At 40.4% G+C, this 25607-nt stretch overlaps 1 protein-coding gene across 3 annotated transcripts in view; it reads left to right on the top strand.

The window, feature by feature from the left end:
* CHD9 (chromodomain helicase DNA binding protein 9) overlaps positions 1–25607 on the top strand; it is a 237841-nt gene that overhangs the window by 47397 nt on the left and 164837 nt on the right. Inside the window, exon 1 of one of the 3 annotated variants that reach the window (XM_086689428.1) lies at positions 5703–5824. The exons of 1 other annotated variant lie outside the window; for it this stretch is intronic. The gene's annotated coding sequence lies outside the window, so the exon portion shown is untranslated. One more of the 3 variants, XM_086689432.1, reaches the window with a different exon arrangement.

Raw genomic sequence — 25607 nt, 5'->3', positions numbered from 1 at the left:
GTTGAAAATAAATTGACCATAAATGTAAAAGTTTATTTCTGGACTCTCAATTCTAGTCCATTATCTATATAGATCTGTCCTTGTGCCTGGCAGTACAACCCTGTCTGGATTACTGTAGCATTGTAGTAAGTTTTGAAATCAAGAAGTGTGAGTCCTTCAACTTTCTTGTTTTGAAGGAATTTTTTAAATTAAATTATTATTATTTAAAAAATTTTTTTGATGTTTATTTATTTTTGAGAGAGAGAGAGAGAGCATGAACAGGAGAGGGGCAGAGAGAGAGGGAGACACAGAATCTGAAGCAGGCTCCAGGCTTCCAGCTGTCAGCACAGAGCCCGATGCAAGGACTTGAACTTACAAACTGTGAGATCATGACCTGAGCTGAAGTCAGACACTTAACCGACTGAGCCACCCAGGCACCCCTATTATTATTATTATTATTATTATTATTATTATTATTATTATTTAAGTAACTCTGTCCTAGATATGGGGCTTGAACTCACAACTCTGAGATCAAGAGTCGCATGCTCTACTGACTAAGCCAGCCAGGTGCCCTAAAGGAATCTTTTTTTTTTTTTTTTTTTTTTAATTTTCAATCTAGTGTAGTTAACATGCAGTGTTATATTTATTTCAGTCTTCATTTTTTTTCACCAAGGATCTTTTGACTATTCTGTGGGCATCCCTTTTGCAGGTCTCACTGAGATAGGGTCTAATCCTTAGTTTTGCAGTTGTAGGCCTTTAAAAAAATTCTCGAGGTATAGCTGACATGGGCTGGTTTCAAGTCTACAACATAATGATTTGATATTTGTATATACTGGGGAATGATCCCCACAATAAGTCTAGTTAACATCCATCACCATATGTAATTACAAATTTTTCCCCCTTGGGATGCAAACTTCTAAGATTCTCTCAGCAACTTTCAAATATGCAATACAGTATCATTAACTATAGTCACGATGCTGTACATTACATCCCCATGGCTTATTTTGTAACTGGAGGTTTGTATCTTTTGACCCCTTTCACCCATTTTTCCCACCCACTACCCTCTCCTTGGACAACCACTAATCTGTTTTCTGTATCTGTGAGGTTGGTGTTTTTTTTTTTTGTTTGTTTTTGTTTTTTTTTAATATTTCATACATAAATGAGATCATGTGGTATTTGTCTTTCTTGGTCTGACTGACTTCACTTAGTCTAATACGTTCAAGGCACATCACTGTTGTTACAAGGGCAAGATTTCATTTCTTTTTATGGTTGAATAATATTCCATTGTAGATACATACCACATTGCCTTTATCTGTTTCTCCATGGATAGACACTTAGGGTAGGGCACCTGTCGAGAGCCTGTGGCTCTCGATCTTGGTGTCATGAGTTCGAGACCCATTTTGAGTGTAAAGAGTACTTAAATAAATAAACAGACTTTTAAAAAATAGGTTGTTGCCATGTCTTGGCTATTGTAAATAATGCTGCAGTGAACAAGGTGGGGGGTGCGGGGGGGGGGGCATGTATCTTTTCAAATTAGTGTTTTGTTTTCTTCAGATAAAAACCCAGAAGAGTTGCTGGATCATTTGGTAGTTCTATTTTTAATTTTTGAGGAACCTCCATACTGTTTGCTATAGCGGCTGCACCAATTTACATTTCCATCGACAGTACACAAGGGTTCCCTTTTCTCCATATCCTCTCAACACTTATTTCTTGTCTTTTTGATAATAGCCATTCTAACAGTTATGGGGTGAGTTTTGGGATCTTGAGTACATCAGTTTCCCCCAAAAGTGAACAGGTGACAGAGCAGTTCATATTCCTCAAACTTGCAAGAAAATGTCATCTGATGGCTACATTTTGTGATATTTCCTGTTTGGCGCCCTGACCCAAAATGCCAGTAGGGAAATTCCCCCTTCTAAGATGCCAGATTAGTTGCCAAGAGGTTGCTTGCTAAACATGGAATTGGAAACTAGACAGAGAGGAGGGATACAATGTAATGGTTAAGAGTTACAGGCTTTAGGACCAGACAGCTCTAAGTTTGAATCCTATCTCTGCCACTCAATGATTGCGTAACCAGGGCAAGACTTTGGACCCTATTCATTTGTACAGGGGGAAAAAGAGTCCTTTCCTCATACACTGGCTGTGAAGGTAAAATGAAACAGGGAATGTAAACCCTTAACACTGCCTATGACTAATTAAACTTAAGTATATGGTACCTATTGGATGCACTTGTAGAATGTTTCCTTCAGAGTGTGAAGAACTGGTCTTTGTCATAGCACAGGCTTTCTGGTGACTTGAGTCATTGTGTCTGCAAATAGGGGGACGGACCTTTTTGGTTTGAAAATCATTGGCCAAGACTGGAGCCATTTATACTCTAGAGTGGGATAGAGGGACCTGGAGAGCATTGTCACCACCTGCCTCTGGACATTGCATTGCCTGATGGAAATGGTAGGCCAGTGTCGTTAGATTTCAGTGTTGTTGATGATACTGATTTTTGGTCATTTAAATTGCAGAGGGTAGGAGCACCTGGCTGGCTCAGTCAGAAGAGCATGCGACTCTTGATCTCAGGGTCATGAGTTTGAGCACCACGTGGGGTGTAGAGATTACTTAAATAAATAAAACTTTTAAAAATTAATTAATTAAATTGCAGAGGGTACTATTTACTGATCTAGCCTTTTAAATCTGGGCTTTAGAGCCTTCCTTTGCAATGGCTTTTTCAGAGTCTGTATATTCAGAAACCTCAGTTACCAAGAATACCACTAAGATTTAAGAAATAAATGAAAACAGGGGCATCTGGGTGGCTTAGTTGGGTGAGTGTCCGACTCTTCATCTTGGCTCAGGTCATGATCTCACAGTTTGTGGGTTTGAGCCCCGTGTGGGGATCTGTACTGACAACTCAGGGCCTGGAGCCTGCTTCAGATTCTGTGTCTCCTTCTCTCTCTGCCCCTCCCCCGTTTGCACTCTGTCTCTCCCTCTCTCTCTCTAAAAAATAAACATTAAGAAAAGGGAAAAAAGAAAAAATAAAAAAAAGAAAGAAGTGAAAACGGGCGCCTGGGTGGTTCAGTTGGTTAAGCATCCGACTTCAGCTCAGGTCATGATCTCTTGGTCCTTGAGTTCGAGCCCCACATTGGGCTCTGTGCTAGCAGCTCAGAGCCTGGAGCCTGCTCCGGATTCTGTGTCTCCCTCTCTCTCTGCCCCTCCCCCGCTTGCACATGCACTCTCTGTCTCTGTCAAAAATAAACATTAAAATTTTTTTTTAAATAAGTGAAAAACCACTCATTGAAAAGTCAAAATAAATGTCGCAAAAACTCATGCGCTTAAGAGAATCCCACAAAAGATCTTTACTCAAAACCCAAGAGTCTAAACTAATGAAAGTTTATCAGTGTCTAAGTTCATAGTAAATGGAAGAATAAAAAAAAAAAGGAAAGAAGGTTGTCAGCTAGAAAAATAGAGAAATGTCAGTCTGGTAGTGAGGAATAAGACATACAAAAAGACAGATGTAAGTTTAAAGTAACAGCTTTCTAGAGGCCATTTTTCATTAGGACAAATAGCTCTGCATCTTTTTTTTTTAATTTATTTTATTTATTTATTTTTTTTAATTTTTTTTCAACGTTTTTTATTTATTTTTGGGACACAGAGAGACAGAGCATGAACGGGGGAGGGGCAGAGAGAGAGGGAGACACAGAATCGGAAACAGGCTCCAGGCTCCGAGCCATCAGCCCAGGGCCTAACGCGGGGCTCAGACCCACAAACCGTGAGATCATGACCTGAGCCAACATCAAGACACCCCTCTACATACTGTTGAAGGCATCCACTGATCATAGTAGAATACATTGATGTTGATAATGATAATGATGCTTTTTAATCACTGAGTGTAAGCACTTTTTCAAAGATTCAAGAAAACCTGAGTTTTCTTGGGGAGAAACGTTCTGTAAAAAGGAGCTAAAGTTTTAGGCAAGATATGGGATATCTTATTCTCTTGTTTGATCGCAGATAAATGTTACTGGCCTTAAATTCTATTCAACAGGTTGAATTTGCAAACTAAAGGAGTATTCAAATAAGTAGTGTAGGAAGCTTGGGGTTGAACTGTTTCTGTGCATTCTCAGCCTAGTATGTGGTTGTTATTAAGTATCCTTGAGGGGAATCAAAGCTGTAATTGTAACTTCTCCCTCAGCAGGGTTTCCTCCGAGCCCCTTCAATATCTGAGCTAAATAGACTTGTGTTGATCCACTCTGGAGGGCCTGCATGGGGAATATGAAGAATGAAATTACCTGGCAACTAGCACTCTGTATACCGCAGCCATTCCGTTCCGGTCAGGCATAAACAAGCACAGTGACATTGCTCTATGCTTCTTTTGTGGAGTCTGCAGCTCAAGAGATTTCTGTCAACTGGAAGGTGAATGCTGAATATCGCCCACACTGGATTTGAACCGGTAAACAGTTTCGAACAAACATAAGGTAGACAGACTGAAGTTCTAACATCCCATTATTTTGTCTACCACCCGTTCTAATGTGGATTTTAAAGCTTTAATTAGGCATGGGAGCCAGCACAGAGCCTGAAAGAGACCCGTTAGGATTTTAGTTAGAGCTGGAAGGCTTTTGGAAAATTTGGCCCAGCCTCTTCATTTTACAGAAGGGAAAACCGAGGCTCTGGGACATGTTATGATTTAATGTAGGTCACACAGTTAATTAGTGACAGAGCGAGAGGGAACCCAAGGTGTCCCCACAACTCCTTCGGCCGGTGGTTTTCTAGTAGGCCACCTACTCCTAGACCGATGTCCCTGTCTCCCTCCTTCCTTTCTTCCTTTTTTCCCCCCTGTCTGTCTGTTCTTTCTTTCCCTTCATCGCGGTGCAAATCAGAACGTGGGCCTGAACATCGGGAAGACTAGGTGTCAGCCCCAGCTCTCCACCACTTGAGGTGCGCGCTCGCTCGCTCGCTCGCTCTCTGCATCAGGACTTGGGGCTGGGTCTCTTCTCTCCGTGGCAGGTGCTTAGCACCTGGGCAGAATCGCTGCATCATCGCGGCGCCCCTCTCCCTGCTCCCGATTTTACAGCACGGGCGTGTGTCACGGCGGTGGCCGAGCAGGAGAAGGACGCGGGTCCGAACCCACGCCGTTTGAAAAGGGAGGCTCAGGAAACCCTGTCGGTTCCCGGCTGGCCCCGGGCTGGCCCCGGGCTGGCGGAGAGATGCCCAGCGCGTGAGTGACCTCGGCGCCGACCCCGCCACTGGTCAGCTCGCGGCCGGGGCGTGCCCGCCGGGCCTGACGTGGCGGCGGGGCCGCGGGGAGGGGAGAGGCCGTGGCGAGGGCGCGGCCTGACGTGGCGGCCGCGGCGGGGCGGCGAGGGGAGCCCGGGCCACTGCACTGCCCCGCGCTCCGGCCAGAGGGCGCCCGGCGCCAACACTTCCCCGCCCCGAGGCCGCCCGGGGCTCCGGGAGTAACCGCACCGGCGATTGGGTCGGCGGCGCGGCGAGGCCATGTTGGAGCGGGGCGGCGACCCCGCCTCCCGCCGTCCTGCGCCCCGGGTCGGGCCGGGCCGCGGGGGGAAGCGGCGCGGCGAGAGGGATCCTCCCTCCCGGGTCGCCCGACGCGGCGGGAGCGACGGCGGGAGCGGCCGCGGTCACGGCCGCCCCTCCGAGCCCCGGCCAATCAGCGGCGCGGGCACAAATATGCAAATGGCGCGCCGGTGCTGCCGGAGTGCCGCTCGCAGGGGCTGGTGGGGTCGCGCTGGGGGAGTGAACTGGGCCAATCAGGCGGGTGCGTGGCGGCGCGGGGGAGGCGGTGCCCCTTCACTCCTCCCTCCTCTCCCTCCCGGCCCCGCGCTGACAGGGGGGCCTGGCCGCGCCGCCGGTAAGTGCCGCCGCCGCCCGCCGTTGCCACCCGCCGCCCCAGGCGTGGGGAGGCAGCCCGGGGGGCACCGCGGGGCAGCGGTCGCTGTTCAACTGGTGGGGAGAGGCGGGGGCGGGCTCTGTCAGCCGGGTGGTCGCCTGAGGCCGCCCCCGCCCGGCCAGCCGCGCGTGTCAGTCTCGGTCGAGGCGGGGGGCGGCGGGGGCGCCTCAGTCATGGCGAAGCCCGAGAGCCAGCGAGCGGCGGTGAGTACGTGCCGCCGCCGCCGCCGCCGCCGCTCGGCCGGGGGTAGGGAGGTGGTGGTGGTGGTGGTCGGGGCGGGGGTGGGGGGGGTGGTCGGGGCAGGCCGGGCCGCTCCGCCGCCGCTGGAGGTGAGGGGCCCGCGCCCGGGGACGGCGGGGCGCGCGGGGAGGCCGGGGAGGGGGCGCTGCCCGCACGTGCGGCCCAGCCCGCCCGCGGCCCGCCCCGCGCCTGTCATGGCTGCGGGCTGCTGCCCCCGCCCCCCCCCCAACCCCTCCCCGCTGCCCGCAGACCCCGGGGTCGGGACCCGGCCGCCGCGCCTGTTGCGTCGGGCGGAGGTGAGGGCAGGGTGGGCAGGGCCCGGCGTCCCCGCCCCGCGCGAGGTCGGGGCCTCCCGGCCCGCCCGCTTCCCCTCCCGAGGGTCGGGCTTCCCTCCATCCTGCAGCCTCTTCCCCCGCCCGCCCGCCCCCGTGACTCATGACAGGGCGTCCCGCGCGAGCTGGGTGCCCCCGAGCCCGGGACGCCCCCGGCGCTTTCCCGGGCCCTGCCGGCCGGGTTCCGGCCGCACTGCCCCCACCCCCACCCCGCTGGGATCCCTCGCCCCGAGCGGCAGCCTCGAGGGCCGCTCCACGTCTGCGGCGGGGCCCGGAGCCCGCCGCCGCTCTCTTGGGCTCTGGGTGTGGGACGTGATGGGTGGTTCCAGGGCTGTCTTCGCGGACATCCATCCCGAAGCCAAGCACGACCCGGAAAGCCTGGGTGTCTTACTGGCCTGTCGTCGCAGTCGCCAGCTCAGAGTGGTTTCTGTTTGTTCCTTTTTTAGTTCTGTTTTGCCTTTTTTTTTTTTTTTTTTTCTTTTCAGAAAAATAAAACTTTTCAGAACAAAGTAGACCAAAAATTTCTTAAATTGTGGTATTAACAGTGTTCCATAGTTAACTTTTCCTGGGAGTCTGGGGTTGACACTACTGTGACTTTTACCCATTGTGTGAAATGCTCAGAACTACCTCAGAATCATCCCGTCTTAAATAAAGTTTATTTTCATTAATAAAATCACTATCACATTTTAGTTTCTCAGTTTTGCATGCTACTTTTCACCTTTTCCCTTTCTCTGATTTCAAACTCCAGTTCTACTTGACCAACTACCATCTTCAAAGGGGGGAATAAGGGCTTCTCTTGTGTAATATTAATCTACCTAAACTGTGCTTAATTGCACAGGTACTTTTCAAAAGAATGGCTAGGTCCACAAACACTTTAATGTACAGAAGGTGAACTTACCTGGGGTGGGTGGGGGACTCCACATTGCAGAGGGAGCAGTGTGTGGGTGGGCACGAGTGTGTGTGTTTTGGTCTTTGGGAGGAGGGGGTTTCAGTGCAAAAGGATGAACATAGCGTTTCTTCATTTCTGTTAGATTTACACAACTTGAAATTAAGTGGGACTTTTTGCTAGTAGTACAGAGTCTTCCGTAGGATACATACTGGATAAATATTTGTTAACTGAAAAACATCTCTTGCTCTAAGCAAGTTAAACATGCATTTTGTATCTTCCAGGACTTCGCCTTTGCTTGTATTGCTTAGACACTTCACATTAAGTAGTTACAGTGTAGTACAAGGTATTAGCAGGTCTCAGCCCTTAGTGCGTTTCCTGTAAACCACAGATCATATAATACAGACATGAAGTGCTTTGGGAGAAAAATTTAAAAAAATTGCCTCCCAGATTAGATTCAGGTATCTTTGTCATTCTGGACGGTTTTAGGAGAGTGGTTGTTGTAGAATTAAAAAACAAAAACCTTGTGATTGAATAACTAGGAGAAAATATCCTAAGGACATAAGAAATAGCATTAGGAAAATAAATTGTTAAGCCTTCTTGATTTAGAAGGAGTTCTGATTGGAGAGAATCAGGTTTTGTCACTTTACTAGCTGTGTAGCTGTACTCAAGTTTCGTAACTTCTGTGAACCTAAGTTTTCTTGAGTTTTACAGTTCTGTGATTCTGAATGTCCCAAGAGATATGTCCTCTGAAATATAAAACTTACGCCTGGGTTGAAGTGTATGGAAAGGCAGAGGTTTTGAAACAAATAGTGGTATAGTTGGCCTTACCTGAAAAGAACATTTTTAAAAGAATAAGGTCATGTGGGAGGCATGAATAAAGATAAGAAAGCAGTGTTGTTAAAAAAAAAAAAAAAAATCCCGGGGCGCCTGGGTGGCGCAGTCGGTTAAGCGTCCGACTTCGGCCAGGTCACGATCTCGCGGTCCGTGAGTTCGAGCCCCGCGTCGGGCTCTGGGCTGATGGCTCGGAGCCTGGAGCCTGCTTCCGATTCTGTGTCTCCCTCTCTCTCTGCCCCTCCCGCGTTCATGCTCTGTCTCTCTCTGTCCCCCCAAAAAATAAATAAACGTTGAAAAAACAAACAAAAAAAAATCCCATGATATAAGATTAATAAAATCATAGAATTTTCAACTTGGAAGTATCTTTAGAAACTTTTAACTCCAAACCCATTTTCTGATGTAACCGAATGCCTTCTATAAGACATTGAACTAGACGTTGGCACTTTACCTATGGAAACAAGGTAGAAGTCAAGGAGGGGCTTAATGTATAAAATTAAGAGTCAGGAACTGAAGAAGAATGACAGAAGTGAAATGTATTGAAGTTTCAATAGTAAAATAAAAATTTTGGTACATATGAACATTTTAGATATTATGAAGGGTTAGATGTGTTTGTCACTGATACAAATGTAGTAGAAGTAAAAGTCAACCAAATACTTTGACAGAGAAGACAAAAACGAAATCCTAGAGAAGTCCAAAGTATGAAGGAAAAATAAATATGACTGAAATAATATATACGCTGGGGAAATAAAGACCATTGGTAAGAATATGGAAACTTAAGGCATTTGGTTAGACTGAAAATGAATTATGAAACTAATAATGAAAGCTTGCTGTCATAAGTGTTTGAAAAACTTTGAAAGCCAAAAATTGGAATCAGAAGAGATTTATGAACACTGAGGAGATAGACCGATTTTACTGTAACCTTTTAAATGTTTTGTAGCTGTCTTGGTGTTGAGATGATTAACATGTCTTAACCATATTCAGATTTCTTGCATGATAGAAGATTTAGCTTTTTTACACTAATTTACTTTGTGAATATAAGTTGCCACATTCCAGTTTTATAACTGTCTTCTGACACTGTGTTTCTGTTTACTTGTTTGGGCTTTGCTCCCCTACATTCTGCCCCTGAATTTTACCAGTCTGAATACTCAGGTCAGATTCCACCCTGTGAATAAGGTCATCTTTTGTCATTGTGGCCCTTAGGGATTTCTCCTTCCCATGACCATAGCATTATAATTTGTCTCACTTATTTGACGTATCACATACAACTTCCTGACATTCCCCCTACTGTATTGGTTTTAATTTTGCGGGAACACCTTTGGCTCTTCCCTTTTAGAAACAGTTGGGTGCACTTGGCTCCATAGCTCAGGAGTTAGAGCACTGGTCTTGTAGAAACAGTTGGAAAGCTGATCAAGTGATTAAGGGGAAACCCAGAGAAGCGGAAGCCACTTTAAGCTATAATTTATTCTCTGAACTCCAGGTCACTCACATGCATTGATTCATTAAAAAGATTTATTTATTAAGAGATTCCTTTATTTAGTTCTTTATTATATTGCATAATAAATTTATTTATCCCTGCCTTTGTAGAATTTACAGTCTAATAGTGGGAACAGTCTAATAATGGGCATGTAAATAACAAATGTAAAGTTACTGTTTATGATGAATTCAGTAAAGGAAAAGAATGCTATGAGAGAAAAATGGGGAGGGTTTGAGACTGGTCAGAGAAGGCCTCTTTTAGGTAGTGATATTTTTTAAGTCAAGACAAAGATTAAGAAGCTAGATAGGGAAAGGGTTTCTTGGAAGAGAAAAGAATATGAAGGCAAGAAAGAACTTAATTATGTTGGAAGAAATGAAAGAAATTCAAAGTGGCAGGAGTATAATAATCAAGGAAAACCATGTAAGATGAGAGATAGGCAGAGTGCAGATCATACAGGGCCTTGCAGGGCACATTAAAGACTTGGGTTTTACTGAGGATGTTACAGTGAGTCATTGAAGATTTTGAAGCAAAGATTTTGAATGCCTTAGATTTTAAGACTAATACTAGTTAAGAATGGATTAGAGAAAGGCGAAATGGAAGCAAAGACTACTACGTACAGTCGTTGAGGTAAGATGATGGGAGCTGGCCCTAGGGTAGCAATATCATCTAGTTTGATAGAGCTGAGAGTCGCAGGGGAGTTGACAACTTCATGACAGATTGGAGGTTAAAGGAAAGGTGTCAGAGTGACCTCCAGGTTCCTGGCTTGAGGACCTAGAAAGATGGTGGTGAGATTTTCTGAGTTGAACATGAGGGGAAAAAGAAGTTTGGCAAGAAATTAAGCTTTGAACACCATTCCATGCAAGAGCTTTAGAAGGCAGAGTGAGGGGAGGGGGACTACCTTTATCTGACCGATCCGTGCCTCCGCTACAGTAGGTTTAGCTGTATACGCAACACCACACCATCACCGTGCTCTTAGCGTGTATGTTGAGAAGAAAAAGCAAGCTTCATATTTATGTTAGAAGAATTAGGAACTTGAAATGATCTTAATTTTTAACAATTCACTTCAGTTTTTGAAAGTTGATTTGTGAAAAAAGATTTAATACAGTTCTTTGTAAAATATAATAATACAGACTATATTAGATAAGAAGGTTTGAGAAAAAAAATTAACCTGAATGTAGTATCAGATGGGTTTCGATATTATTTGGGTGATGGCACAGAATACAAGTCTTGTAATCTTGATGTTCTCAAGAAAGTGGCACTCTTTAAAGTTATTAGCTTGTAGGCAGCCTGATATTAAATTTATCATTTTTAATGAGGCTGCTGGTGCTTATGAGTAAAAATCCTAAGTGCAGGCCATTAGGAGGTATTATTTATCAAATAACTGTAGATGGTGATATTTCTTATAATTTGTCATTACTAAGCAAATAGTAAGTTTTTAAAAAAAAACTTTAAAACTTAAAAAAGATTTTTTTTTAATGTTTATTTTTGAGAGAGAGACAGAGCGTGAGGTGGGGAGGGGCAGGGAGAGAGAGGGAGACACAGAATCCAAAGCAGGCTCCAGGCTCTGAGTTGTTGGCACAGAGCCCTATGTGGAGCTTGAACCTGCAAACCATGAGATCATGACATGAGCCGAAGTCAGACGCTTAACTGACTGAGCCATCCAGGCTCAGCCCTTAAAACTTTTTTTAACCAGCAATTTTAAATATTGTTATTGCCTCAAAGGGGGGACAGTTTGAAATTGAAGGGAAAAATAAAGATCATTTTTCTTGTTCAGTGGTTATTTCAGTTTAGTTTACTTGACTAAGCAGCAGCAGTATAAAGTATATTGAATTTATTCTCTTAGAAATCAATGGCTATGCTTCTGAAAGATAACTGCTAATATATCTTATTCTTATATAAGAAGAAGGAAAAAATGGTTCAGATAATGGTTAGGTTTCATATATTGTACATAAATTTTGTTTTATCTTAAAATTTTGTGCTTTTTACATACTGAATAAAAGGTACTTTTTCATGGAATTAACTGGAATTCCATATATTTATGTATTTTGTAGTTATCTTTGCAGTGTTTATCTTTAGGCGATTAAATATTTATTCATTAACATTTTTTCTTCCAGTCAAGGAGCTGGACAGCTTTACCTAAAACAAACCTAGGAATTAAAGATTATAGATTTGGTGTACTGATTCAGTCTGTTTTATCGATGAAGAAATTGAACTCCAGAGAAACTGAGTTGCCTGAGGCTTCTAGTATTTTTTTTTTTTTAATTAAAAAGAATTTTTTTTTTCAACGTTTATTTATTTTTGGGACAGAGAGAGACAGAGCATGAACGGGGGAGGGGCAGAGAGAGAGGGAGACACAGAATCGGAAACAGGCTCCAGGCTCCGAGCCATCAGCCCAGAGCCCGACGCGGGGCTCGAACTCACGGACCGTGAGATCTTGACCTGGCTGAAGTCGGACGCTTAACCAACTGCGCCACCCAGGCGCCCCTGAGGCTTCTAGTATTAAGGAATATTTTATTTTAGAGGTTGCTTAAGTTAGTGAATTCACTGACTACACTTAGTTCTAATCTGGTGAGCACATGTTAAAATCAGTAGTCTACAAAGTTTACTTGAGTCCTTGCAGAGACCATCCTATATTTGCTTACCAATATTGTTTCGAATGACATGTACTCTAAATAATGACATAAATACTTATTTATGATTCATCTTGTTTCCGTTAGGTGTTTTATTTTTATTTTTTGATAAGTTATGACATTCAGAAAACTGTATGAGTCATAAGTTTATAGCTTTATGATTTATTACAAAGTAAACACATCTCTGTGACCACTACCCAGGTCAAGGAATAGAATGTTACAGGCACTCCAGAAGCTCCTCTCTTCCTCCCTTCCAGTTATCACCTTCTTTCAGCCCCCCAGAGGTAACTGCCATGCTGACTTCTAAAACCAAAGAGTAGTTTTGGCTGTTTTTGAGCTTTATGTAAGTGAAATCACATGGTATGTGGTTTTTTTGCTTAATATTATGTCTGAAACTAATTTGTGTTTTTCTGTGCAGAAGTAGTTCATTCATTCTCATTGCTATTGATTCTAGTGGATGATGGACATGTTTTCAGTTTGGAACTGTTATGAATAATACTGATACGAACATTTCTGTACATGCCTTTTGGTGGGCACACATATGCACACATTTCTGTGGCATATATATTTCTAGACGTGGAAAAGCTGGTCATGGGTATGCATATATTCAACTCTACCAATAAAGCCATATCATTTTCCAGATTTGTTGTTCCAGTTTATGCTCCTTTTAGCAGTGTATGAGAATGCCAGTTACTTTATATTCAGTTATGTGGTTTGATTAAAATACTATTACACGGTATTTGAAAAATCTTGTGCCAGTTTTAAAAAATCTCCAATGGTGGATATTTGGTGATGAATGGCTATTTCTTCCTAAATGAGACATAGTATAAAGAAATATGAAGTAGCAAATCTAAAGATTTTCAGTCCACAAATGAGTACCTATGGTGTGCCTGTTGGATTATAGCATATTCAAACAAAACATAGTTTTTTGTTTTCAAAGTTATAGTCAAATAACTTCTGAAAGATAACTTCTAATATATCTTATTCTTTTATAAGAAGAGGGAAAAAGTGTTAGGGTAATGATTAAGTTTCATATACTTTGCATAAATTTTTTTTCCAAAAATTTTTTTAATGTTTATTTATTTTTGAGAGAGGGAGAGACGACAGAGTGTGAGCTGGGGAGGGGCAAAGAGAGAGGGAGACACAGAATCCAAAGCAGGCTCCAGGCTCTGAGCCATCAGCCCAGAGCCTGACGCGGGGCTCGAACTCACGGACCGCGAGATCATGACCTGAGCTGAAGTTGGACGCTCAACCGACTGAGCCACCCAAGTACCCCAAATTTTGTTTTATCTTAAACAGTGTCTTTTCTTGATCCTTAAAAATATTTGGTTGTGGAATACAGTGAATAGTACAGCATTTTAGGGGATATCGTTTGGAAAGAATGAAAAAATAACATGTGTCTATAACTTAAAGAAATCTTGAAGGAAATGGGAAAGAACTTTTGGTCAAAGTGAATTTGGTAACTATTAGGTGAAATGTACGTGATACTTTGAAAGAAGACCCTGGGGAAGGAGGAGGGAAAGTATTATAAGGTTGTGTATTATTCCTGAGACGAATGGTGGGTGTCGTGTCAGGAACGACCAAAGCTCAAAGTGCTACTAACAGGGACATGCATCATTAAGTAAATAGGGACCCCAGCTATTGCTTCCTTGGTATGCTTGTGGTCAGATACTTCAAGGAAGGCAATGAGATGCTATATGGTCTCATTAAAGTAGTGGGAAATTGAGTTTTATATCTTTATTTTATATCAGTAGTAAGAAAAACATTTTAAATAATTTATAGTATTCCAAAAAAAAATGGAATTGAGTTTCTGAAGGATTTGAATGTGAAATCGCATTTTAGAAGACATGTTGACGAAGATGTGTCAACATTTGACTAAATTCAAAATGCTAAGTGGATTTGATAGAAATAAAGTGACTGCATAGAAACTTAAGTCTATTACACTACCTTAAATGAATCAGAAAGGCAAGGGAAGCTGTAAGAAAGGAAATCCAAGATAGTGTGTGTCATAGAAACTGAAATAATTTCCAGAAGGCAGAGGGGTTACTTGAACTGAGTTCAGAAAACATTTAAACAGCTTTTGTTATGGGCCAAGCAGGGTCTTAGCTGGTACCATGGATGAATAAGTCACGGGCCTTGTTCTTTGAGCATCTGGTGCCTAAATAGTATATGATAGATGCAGATGCATGGATGATTGGAGGCTTCTTATGGAAGGTTGCGTTTTTGAGGTTAGCTTCTGTCACTTGGTTAGTGGTGGCAAGTGTTTCCTAGTGGTCAGAGGGATTGAGAGAACATTTGGATTTGTCTAGGAACTTATTAGTCGCCCTTCAAAGTATAGTTGCAGTATTTTTATGGGAGCAGAGACTAAAATACAAGAGGCTAACTGGTAAGTGGGTATTTGGAAAATGGAGGCAGTGGATCACTTATTCTCAATATTTGTCACTGAACAGAAGGAAGGATAGACATGAGATGATTTTGTTTGTACCTTTTTGGTAAGGTAGGTCTGGAGACCCACTGCTGAGTTAAAAAGGAAGCAGGTAATTGCAAGGGGATGATTAAAGATCCTAAACAGAGTTGAAATGTATGTGGGTATAAGTTGCTTAAAAGCTAGATGGAATGGTAATAAGAGGTGAAAGGTTTACTGACTCTTTGGAAAAGAGTCAGTCATACTTCCTCTTCTGAGAATCACTAGAAGAAAAAGACCAGATGCAAAGAGAGATACATGCTTCTGAAAAGATGATTGGTGAGTTTCAACTGGAAAACCTCAGAAGACTAAGGAAGAGGCAAAATTATCCTTGGGTGAGATTGGGGAAGTTCCAGTTGAAGGCTTGGGGAGAGAAAACATAGAGATGGCCTAGAAGCATAGGGAAATGAATCTAGACATTTCTGAGCAAAAGAAAGCATGGACCATACTGAAGGTACAGGTTGGTATTAGAACTGTATCAGGCATATAATAAATACTGTAAGTATGCAAAATATTAATTGGATTGAATTGGACTGAGATCTGGAGGTCAAATTACAGTGGTGTTAATATAGTATGGTGGGTTGAGCAAATGGTCATGAGAATATTGAAGATGAGGGGGACAGCGTGAGAGATTATTAGCGAAGAATCTGAGTAGGTGTGGGGAAGCTTAATGGTCATGGGAAAGTTTGACTCTTGGGAAATCAGAAACGAGTTGACAGGTATGAGAGGGAAAGCTGCATTTACTATGTGCCTACTATATTTTAGGAACTTTGAATGTATTTCTAAACCATGCAACAACCCTGCAAATTAGGTGATAATAATCAACTTGGGTCTCAATTGTTAGTGTATTTTAAACTTTAGAAAGTTGTGCGTTTAAGTCAATTTCCTGTTTTTGATATTAAATGAAATTTATTTGGCTTTATAATACATATTTATGCTTAATTTGATTAGGGATATGATTGATGTTTAGGACTATTTCAGTTAAACAACTTGACTTGACTCCCTGGCAACCGGGAAATTTATAATCTGTTTTCAGTATCAGCCCTGAATTATCCTCAGTCACCTTTTACTAAGAGTAGAGATGAGATTATGTTTCAAAGATTTCCCTTTCTGTAAGATGCAAAGCAAGACTAAATTAAGTGTGAATGCCAATAAAGTAATTGAATTTAGTAAATCATCTGCAGACGGAGATGTTAACATAAACATTAAAATGAATGCTATCTACATTACTGATTTTCAGGTCTTTTAAAGCAAGGAGTCCCCCCCGCCCTTTTTTTTTTTTTTAAGATTTTATTTTTTATTTTTTTATTTTTTTTTAAATTTTTTTCAACGTTTTTTATTTATTTTTGGGACAGAGAGAGACAGAGCATGAACGGGGGAGGGGCAGAGAGAGAGGGAGACACAGAATCGGAAACAGGCTCCAGGCTCCGAGCCACCAGCCCAGAGCCCGACGCGGGGCTCGAACTCACGGACCGCGAGATCGTGACCTGGCTGAAGTCGGACGCTTAACCGACTGCGCCACCCAGGCGCCCCCCAAGATTTTATTTTTAAGTAATCTCTACACCCAATGTGGGGCTCAAATTTACAACCCTGAGATCAAGACTCCATGCTCTACCAACTGAGCCAGTCAGGTGCCCCTGAATCCCTTGTTTTTTAAAAATCCTACCAGAAAGCTCAATCTGTAAGATACATAAAAACAGAATACTCAGGGTGAAATCTTTTATTGGTGGGGTAGTGGGGGAGGGGGAGGTCCAATCTCTTACTTTCAGTGACTAAAGATTACCCAGTGCCCTAAAGAGCACAGATTGCAAACTGTTTACAGTGTTTTATGTGGATTATTATACAATAGTTCGTGATTATACATAGTTCTCATTATACAATGAGATCGTGCTATTAGTATCCCCATTTTACAGGTGAAGAAACTGAGCTTCAAAATGATTATGTGATTTGCCTAAGATTACACAGCTAGTAAGTGATAAAGCCAAGATTCCATGCTTTCACTAGTCTTATTTTCAGAGCCCGTACTTTAACTGCTCTGCTATACAGAACCCTTTGTAGAATCACTTCTCAATGAAAATAGGATTCTTTGAGGGATAATTGGGAATTAAACTTTATTTTTATTTAAAAAAAATTTTTTTTTAATGTTTATTTATTTTTGAGAGAGAGAGAGACAGAGACAGAGCTCCAGAGGCAGAAGGGCAGAGAGAGAAGGAGACACAGAATCAAAGCAGGCTCCACGTTCTGAGCTGTCAGCACAGAGCCTGACGCGGGGCTCGAACTCACGAACCATGAGATCATGACCTGAGCCGAAGTCGGCCGCTTAACCGACTGAGCCACCCAGGCGCCCCGAGAATTAAACTTTAAATTGGATCACTGAGGCATTTTTTATGGTAAAATATACATAACATAAAATATACTATTTTAAACATTTTTAAGTGGACAGTTCAGTGGGAGCTTCTTAAAGCCATAAAAAATGATATATTGTTGCTTAAAAGAATAGTTTTGAATCTCAGCTTTGGAGTAACTATTAAGGGTTGATGAGTTTTGTTTTATGTTATGACATTATTGAATTCTTGAAAGCATTTGAGTATTTACTGCGTGCCAGGAATTGTGCTAGGGATATAAAGATGAATAAGAACTAATCTCTGCATTCATCTTTAGTAGACAAGACAGACTTACTAAATTAGACCTTCTAAAGTAGACATTCTAGGTGTACTACTAGACCCAGAACAGTAATACGGTGTGTAAGTTATGGGAAAATGAGTGCTTACCAGTTCGAGGAGAGAGAGAGAGAGAGAGAAAGAGAGAATGTCTGTGTGTGTGTGTACACGTACATTTACATACAGGCTTCCTAGAAATAGTAGAACTTGAGTTTAATCTAAAAGACATTACTTATCAAGTGGAGGAAGGTGGGAGGTGGGGGTCAGTGTTGTAGGTGTAGAGAACTTCTTGTGCATATTAATGGAGATAGGAGAAAGTTTGTATTCAGGCCAACATTTCAACATGGTTGAGCATGGATTACCTATGGGAGAAGAGAAGCAAATAAGGGTGGAGGGGCATTGATATCTTTAGGAAGAGAATAAAAAGAACCAAGTATATATGTTAGGAGGGCAAAGGCAGATATAGGCATATGATGATACTGTTGATTTGTATAAATATTTTTTAAATCATTTGGAAACTAAGTACAATCAGATATAACAGGCTTGGATCTTAGCAGTTTTTGAGCAAGTTAATGTAGCGTCATCAGTTCTTAGTTCTGCAGGTCAGTGAGAGGGAAATACGTATCTGTCGAGCACTTACCATGTTTTGGGACTTTGGATCTGTTCTTCTGAACTCTGGAATAACCCTGTCAAGTAGATGATCACCTAAGGGAAACAGACTGAGAGGTTCCAAGAACTGCTCAAGGTTATGCAGTTTAGAGAGATGGCAGTTGGAAACCTTGGGGTCCTTCAGCTCTACATTTGCTGCTGACTTACCTTTGCCACATATGGTCCTAATTGACTAGTGAATCTATTTTATTATTAAACAGTTGAAGTTAGATATATTGCAGTGAGATTAATCCAAAACGTGTTGATGATACATACAGCAGAGTTAAGGATGGGATTTAATAGAACAGTATAAACAAATACAGAGATTGGCATATAAGACATTAAAGTCTTTTATTCTATGGGCTTCTTTCATGATTTTGTGTATTGTACATTAATAGAACAACCTCAGGATTTAATTGTTAGCTGTTGAAAATAATTTAGAAGGATGTCCTTCTGGATAACTTTCCAATTGGTGTATATTTTTGTTGGGTTCTAATTTTTGCTAATACTCATGTTGTTATATGTTAAGGTCATATTAGCCTGAAAAATTAAAAGATGAGGATATTTCTACAACTTAATAGAATGTCTTTCACATAAGTTTTTAAAGGAATTTTACATATAGAAGGTAATTATTGACGTCTTCAAGAGGAGGAAAAAGCATGGTCTTTTTAAAATTAAAAACTTTTAAAAATTTAATTTCAGTAAGTTTTTATTTTAGAATATGGGGCCCCACCACTTTAAAGTCTTCCTTGCTTTTTTTCCTTGATGAGAATTTAAAAATTTTTTTCCTGATGGAGCTTACATCTCTAGTTTGGTTGGGGTAATTTTTTAAAAATTTCTTTCTTGGAAGTCTATAGAATTTTTATAACTTTTGAATATATGAATGGAAAGTAAACTACAGTATACAATGTTGAGTTATAAGATACCTTCACAGGCATCTTAGTGAAACCTGTCATTGATGAGGAAACTGAAGTCCAGAGGGCTAACTGTGTTGTCACACATTCAGTTACTGTCAGAGATTAGAATTTTGGTCTCCTGATAAGGGAAAAACAAATAATACTAATAGGTTTTAGTCTATAGTTCGGGGTAATGAATTTTTTCTTTTGGATCCTGTTAGCCTACTTTGAAAATGTCTGTGTAGGCTTATAAGTAACTGTTAGGTAAATTAAGAAGAGACATACTTAATATCCATATTAAAGAATTACTTTCAGAGTACTTTGGGTAGAAGTTTTCTTTTTTTATTTTCTTTTCTTTTTAAAAATTTATTTATTTATTTTTGAGAGACAGAGACAGAGAGACAGAATCTGCAGCAGGCTCTAGGCTGTCAGCACAGAGCCCGACTCGGCTCGAACCCAAGAACTGTGAGATCATGACCTGAGCCAAAGTCAGACACAACTGACTGAGCCACCCCCAGGTGCTCCTTGGGTAGAAGTTTTCTAACCATTTGAGGGCTGAAAATTGGGTCACAGTTTGTGATTTGCTATCCAGATGTCTTTTATTACTGCACTTCCCATGTAAAAAAAGCTGAACATACTACCAAAGGGTAGATTCTACAGCATGTCATGCTTCTTATTCAAAAAGAACTTGAGAAATACTTGGGTGGGGGGAGGGGAGCAATAAACATTGGGCCATAATACACATGCACTGGAATATTATTCAGCCTTTAAAAGAAGGGCAATTCTGACACATACTACAAAATGGATGAATCTTGAGGAGATTAGGCTAAGTGAAATAACCCAGTCACATGCAAATACTGTATGGTTCCACTTATGTCAGGTATCTAGAATAGTCAAATTCCTAGAAAGAGAAAGTAGAATGGTGGTTGCCAGGGATGTAGGGAGGGAGAAATGAGGAATTGTTTAATGGATGCATGGTTTCAAATTTCCAAGATGAAAAAGAGAGTGTGTGCACAATGTGAATATATGTTAAAAGGTTCTGAATTGTACCCGTAAAAAATGGTTAATTAAGGTTGTAAGTTTTTTGCTTATATATGTTTTACCGTAATTAAAAATAAAAAATATTTTTTACATGGAGCATAAACTCCAATGTCCAGGTAACCAGTGTTGCCATTTTTTAAAAAAAACTTTCATGTAAGATTTTTTAAAAGAACAAAAACAATTTCTGCCTTATGTAGCATTCCCTTTCCCCAAGCAAAAAGAAAAATTGGTCCATTCCATGAGTATTTACTGACTACTTACTATATTTTATATACTTATTATATACTTATATAGTAAGTACTAGGGATACATCATATAAAAATTTTCGACGTAGAACTTACATTTTATGGGAAGCATAAGCTTTAAACATGATAAACATATAAAATATATAGAATGTTAGCCAGTGCTAAGGTAGAAAAATAAAGCAGGGAAGGGGAATATCCCGTATTGGACAGGAAATGGGGACGTTTCATTTATTTCTTTATTTTAAAAAAAATTTTTTTTTTCAACGTTTTTTTAATTTATTTTTGGGACAGAGAGAGACAGAGCATGAACGGGGGAGGGGCACAGAGAGAGGGAGACACAGAATCGGAAACCGGCTCCAGGCTCCGAGCCATCAGCCCAGAGCCTGTCGCGGGACTCGAACTCACGGACCGCGAGATCGTGACCTGGCTGAAGTCGAAGTCGGACGCTTAACCGACTGCGCCACCCAGGCGCCCCTCATTTATTTATTTTTAATGTTTATTTATTTTGAGAGAGAGTGAGGGGGGGGGGGGCAGAAAGAGAGGGAGACAGAGAATCCAAATAGGCTTTGCACCGTCAGCATGGAGCCTAATACAGGGCTCAAACCCACCAGCTGTGAGATCGGGACCTGAGCCAAAATCAAGAGTCAGCGCTTAACCAACTGAGCCACCCACGTGCCCTGGAAATGGTGACATTTTAGATAGGGTGGTCAAGAAGGGCCTCAGTGAGAAAGTTACTTTTGAGGAAAGAACTGGATGAAATGAAAGAAGACTGTACATAGCAAGTGCGAAGGCCTTGAGGAAAAAACATGTCTGGCTTTTTTAATTAAAAATATTTTTTAAGGGGTGCCTGGGTGGCTCAGTCGGTTGAGCGTCCTTCTTCGGCTCAGGTTATGATCTCACAGTTCATGAGTCCTGCATCGGGCTCTGTGCTGACAGCTCAGGGCCTGGAGCCTGCTTCCGGTTCTGTGTCTCCCTCTCTCTCTGCCCCTCCCCCACTTGCACTCTGTCTCTCCCTGCCTCTCAAAAATAAAGAAACGTAATAAAATTGTTTTTAATATTTTTAAAAGTTTATTTTGCAAGAATGAGTGAGCAGAGGAGGTGCATAAAGAGAGAGAGAGAATCTCAAGCAGACTCTTCGCCGTCAGTGCAGAGCCTGACGCAGGGCTCTATCTCACAACCATGCCCCGAAATCAAGAGTTGGTCCTTTAACCAACTGAGCCACCCAGGTACCCTTTAATAAAAAATATTTTTAAATTTAAATTAAATTTTTAATGTGTTATGTGTAAAATTCAGTGGCATTATTTCCACTGACAATATTGTGTAACCTTCACTACTGTCTTCCGTTTCTTCCCTACCTCCCTAAACAGAAACTACTCATTAAGAGATAACTCCTTATTTTTCCCTCTCCCTAGCCTCTGGTAATCTCTAATCCTTTTATCTTTATGAATTTGCCTATTCCACATATTCTAAATATTTTGTATAGTGGAATCATATAATATTTTCCCTTTTGTGTCTACTTATTATACTTAGCATAATGTTTTCTAGGTTCATCCACATTGTAGCAGGTATCAGAACTCTATCCCCTTTTTATGGTTGGATCACATTACATTTTAGGTATCTACCAGATTTTGTTCATTCGTCTGTTGATGGATACTTGGACTGTTTTCAACTTTTGGCTGTTGTGAATAATGCCGCTATGAACTTTTGCATATAAATATTTGGGTCTCTGTTTCTAATTCTTTGGGGTGTATAGTTTGTATCTAGAAGTAGAATTCCTGGGTTATATGGTAATTCTTTAACTTTTTAAGGAACAACCACACTTTTTCATAGCAGCTGTGCCATTTTACATTACTAATGGCAATGTAGGAGTATTCCAACTTTCCCACATCTTTTCAAACACTTGTTACTTTTCATTTTTAAAATAATATTCCTAGTAGTTGTGAAGTGAAATCTTATTGTGATTTTGATTTGCGTTCTCCTAATGACTGATGTTGAGTATCTCTGTTAATTGGGCATGCCTACATCTTCTTTGGATAAATGTTTATTGAAGTCCTTTGTCCATTTTAAAATTGGGTTGAGTATAGTAGTGAGTTTTTGGGAGTTCTTTATAAATTCTAGATATTGGGGCGCCTTGGTGGCTCAGTCAGTTAAGCGGCTGACTTCGGCTCAGGTCATGATCTTGTGGTCCGTGAGTTCGAGCCCCGCGTCGGGCTCTGTGCTGACAGCTCAGAGCCTGGAGCCTATTTCAGATTCTGTGTCTCCCTCTCTCTGTCCCTCCCCCGTTCATGCTCTCTCTCTGTCTCAAAAATAAAAATAAACGTTAAAAAAAAATTTTTTTAGAAATAATAAATTCTAGATATTAAACTTTTATCAGATACATGATTTGCAAATATTTTCTCCCATTCTGTGGGTTGTCTTTTTACTCTGTTGATAGTATTCTTTGGTGCACAAGTTTTTAATTTTTATGAAGTTCAATTTATCTTTTTTTTCTTCTTTTATTACCTGTGCTTTTGATATTATATTTAAGAAACCATTGCTAATCCAGAGTCATGAAGATTTGCCCCTATGGTTTCTTCTAATAGTGTTACAGTTTTAGCTCTTAAATTTAGATCTTTGATATATTTCAGTTGATTTTTTTTATGGTGTAAGGTAATAGTTCAGCTTTATTCCTTTGCATGTGGCTCTCCAGTTTTCCCAACATCAGTTGTAGAAGAGACTATTTTTTCCCCATTGAATGTTCTTGGCACTCTTGTCAAAAATCAGTTGACCATGTGAAGGTTTACTTTTGGACTTTCCCTACTATTCCATCAGTCTATATTGTCTATCCTTATGCCAATACCACATGTTTTGATTATTGTAGTTTTGTGGTAAGTTTTGAAAGTGGGAAGTGTGGGTCTTCCAACTTTGTTCTTTTTCAATATTGTTTTGGCTCTTCTGGGTCCCTTGAAATTCCATATGAATTTTAGGATGAGTTTTTTTGTATATGCAAAAAATCATTGGAATTTTGATAGAAATTGCATTGAATGTGTAGATTGCTTTGGGTATTAATGTCATCTCAACAATATTAAGTCTTCCAGTCCATGTACACAGGATGTTTTTCCATTTATTTAGATCTACCTTAATTCCTTTCAGCAGTGTTTTGTCTTCAAAACAATGTATAGTCTTCAGTGTACACATCTTACATGTCTTTCATTAAATTTATTCCTAAGTATCTTATTTTCTAATGCTATTGTAAATGGAATTGTTTTCTTTCTTCCTTTCTTTCCCTTTCTATTTTATTTTTAAGTAATCTCTATGTTTAAGTAATTCTTTCTCTTTCTTTCTTTCTTTCTTTCTTTCTTTCTTTCTTTCTTTCTTTCTTTTTCTTTCTTCCTTCCTTCCTTCCTTCCTTCCTTCCTTCCTTTCTTTCTTTCTTTCTTTCTTTCTTTCTTTCTTTCTTTCTTTCTCTTTCTTTCTTATTTTATTCACACCCAATGTGGGACTTAGGCTCACAACCCTTAGGTCAAGAGTCACACACTCTACCAACTGATCCAGACAGGTCCCCCAATGGAATTGTTTTCTTTATTTCCTTTACATAGTGTTGATTACTGTCTCACAGAAATACAACTGGTTTTTCTGCATAGATTTGTATCCTACAATTTTGCTGAATTTGTTTATTAGCTCTAACAGTTTGTGTGTATGTTTTCTACACACATACAAGATCATGTAATCTGTGAACAGAGATAATTGTACCTTTTCCTTTCTAATTCAGATGGCTTTTCTTTTACTTTCTTGCCTGTTTTCTCTGGCTAGATCCTTCAGTCTACGTTGAATACAAGTAGTGAAAGTGGGCATCCTTGTCTTGTTCCTGATTTGGGGACAAAAGCTTTCATTCTGTTACTGTTGAGTTTGATGTTAGGTGTTAAGTTGTTTATATAGGGCCTTTATCATATTGAGGAAATTCCTTTCTATTCCTATTTTATTAAGTGTTTTTATCATGAAAGGGTGCTGGAAGGGTAGTAGATTTTGTCATATGCTTTTTTTGCATCAATTGATATGATGATGTTCTTTTACTTTCTTTCTATTCATGCAGTGTATTATATCGATTGACTTTTGTATGTTAATTACCTTTACACGTGTAGGATAATTCTCACTTTTTCATATAATACACCGTATATGTACATATATGTATAAAATGCTGTGGGATTTGGTCTGCTAATATTTTGTTGACAATTTCTCCATCTATGTTTATAAGAGATATTAGTCTTTAGTGTCTTGTTTTTTGGTTTTGAGTTTTTTGCCTTGTGATGTCTTTGGCTTCATTATCAGGCATAATGTTGGTCTCACAAAATGAGTTAGAAAGTACTTCTACCTTTTTATTTTTGTGGAACAAGTTGAGAAGAATTGGTGTTGTCAATTCTTTAAGTATTTGGTAGAGTTCACTATTAAAGCCATCTGGTCCTGGACTTTTGTCCAGGGAAGTTTGGGAAGTTTTTGATTACAGATTCAATCTTATTTGTTATAGGTCTATTTAGATTTTCAGTTTCTTTTTGAGTCAATTTTTGTAGTTTACATGACATGTAATTTGTTCATTTCATCTAAGTTTATCCAATTTATTGGTGTGTAGTGTTCATATTATTCTTATTTAAAAAGGACTTATTCTTATATAAAAAGGACTTATACAGTACTTCTATAGTCTTATAAGATATGTAATATCCTCTCTTGTTTCTGTTTTTAGTAATTGGGATCTTGTCAATTTTGTTGATCTTTTCAGAGAACTAATGTTAAATTTAATTGATTTTCCTCTTTTGTTTTTCTCTTCTTTATTTCATTTATCTCCGCTCTATTATTTCTTTCTGCTTCCTTTGCATTTAGTTTGCTTATTGCTTTTAAAAAAAATTTTTTTTTAATGTCTATTTTTGAGAGACAGAGTGTGAGCAGGGGAGAGGCAGAGAGAGAGGGAGACATTGAATCCAAAGCAGGCTCCAGCCTCCTAGGTGTTAGCAGAGATCCCGAGGCGGGGCTCAAACCCACGAACCTCGAGATCGTGACCTGAGCCAAAGTCAGGTGCTCAACCTACTGAGCCACCGAGGTGTCCCAAGTTTGCTTATTTTTTTAAGGTGTACAGTTAGGTTATCAATTTGAGATTTTTTTAAATGCGGTTGTTTACAGTATAAATTTCCCTTAGACCATTGCTTTTGCTGCATCATAACTTTTGCTTGTGTTTTCATTTTTATTCATCTGAGGGTATTTTCTAGTATCTCTTTATTTTTTATATAGGATTTTTCACATTTCAATAAGCTGGAAAAATTTTTGCTGATAGCTTTGAGAAGAGAAGCTGTAGGGGAGACATAAGTCTTCAAGAATTTGAAGGTTGTCATAATTAGGTTTGTTTTAAACAATCTTAAAGTA

Source organism: Puma concolor, chromosome E2 (genome assembly GCF_028749965.1).
Source record: "Puma concolor isolate L17-30 chromosome E2, mPumCon1.1.hap2, whole genome shotgun sequence".
NCBI classification, from domain to species: domain Eukaryota; kingdom Metazoa; phylum Chordata; class Mammalia; order Carnivora; family Felidae; genus Puma; species Puma concolor.
The sequence above is the reverse complement of the archived record's forward strand: the minus strand, read 5'-3'. Positions and strand labels throughout refer to the sequence as shown.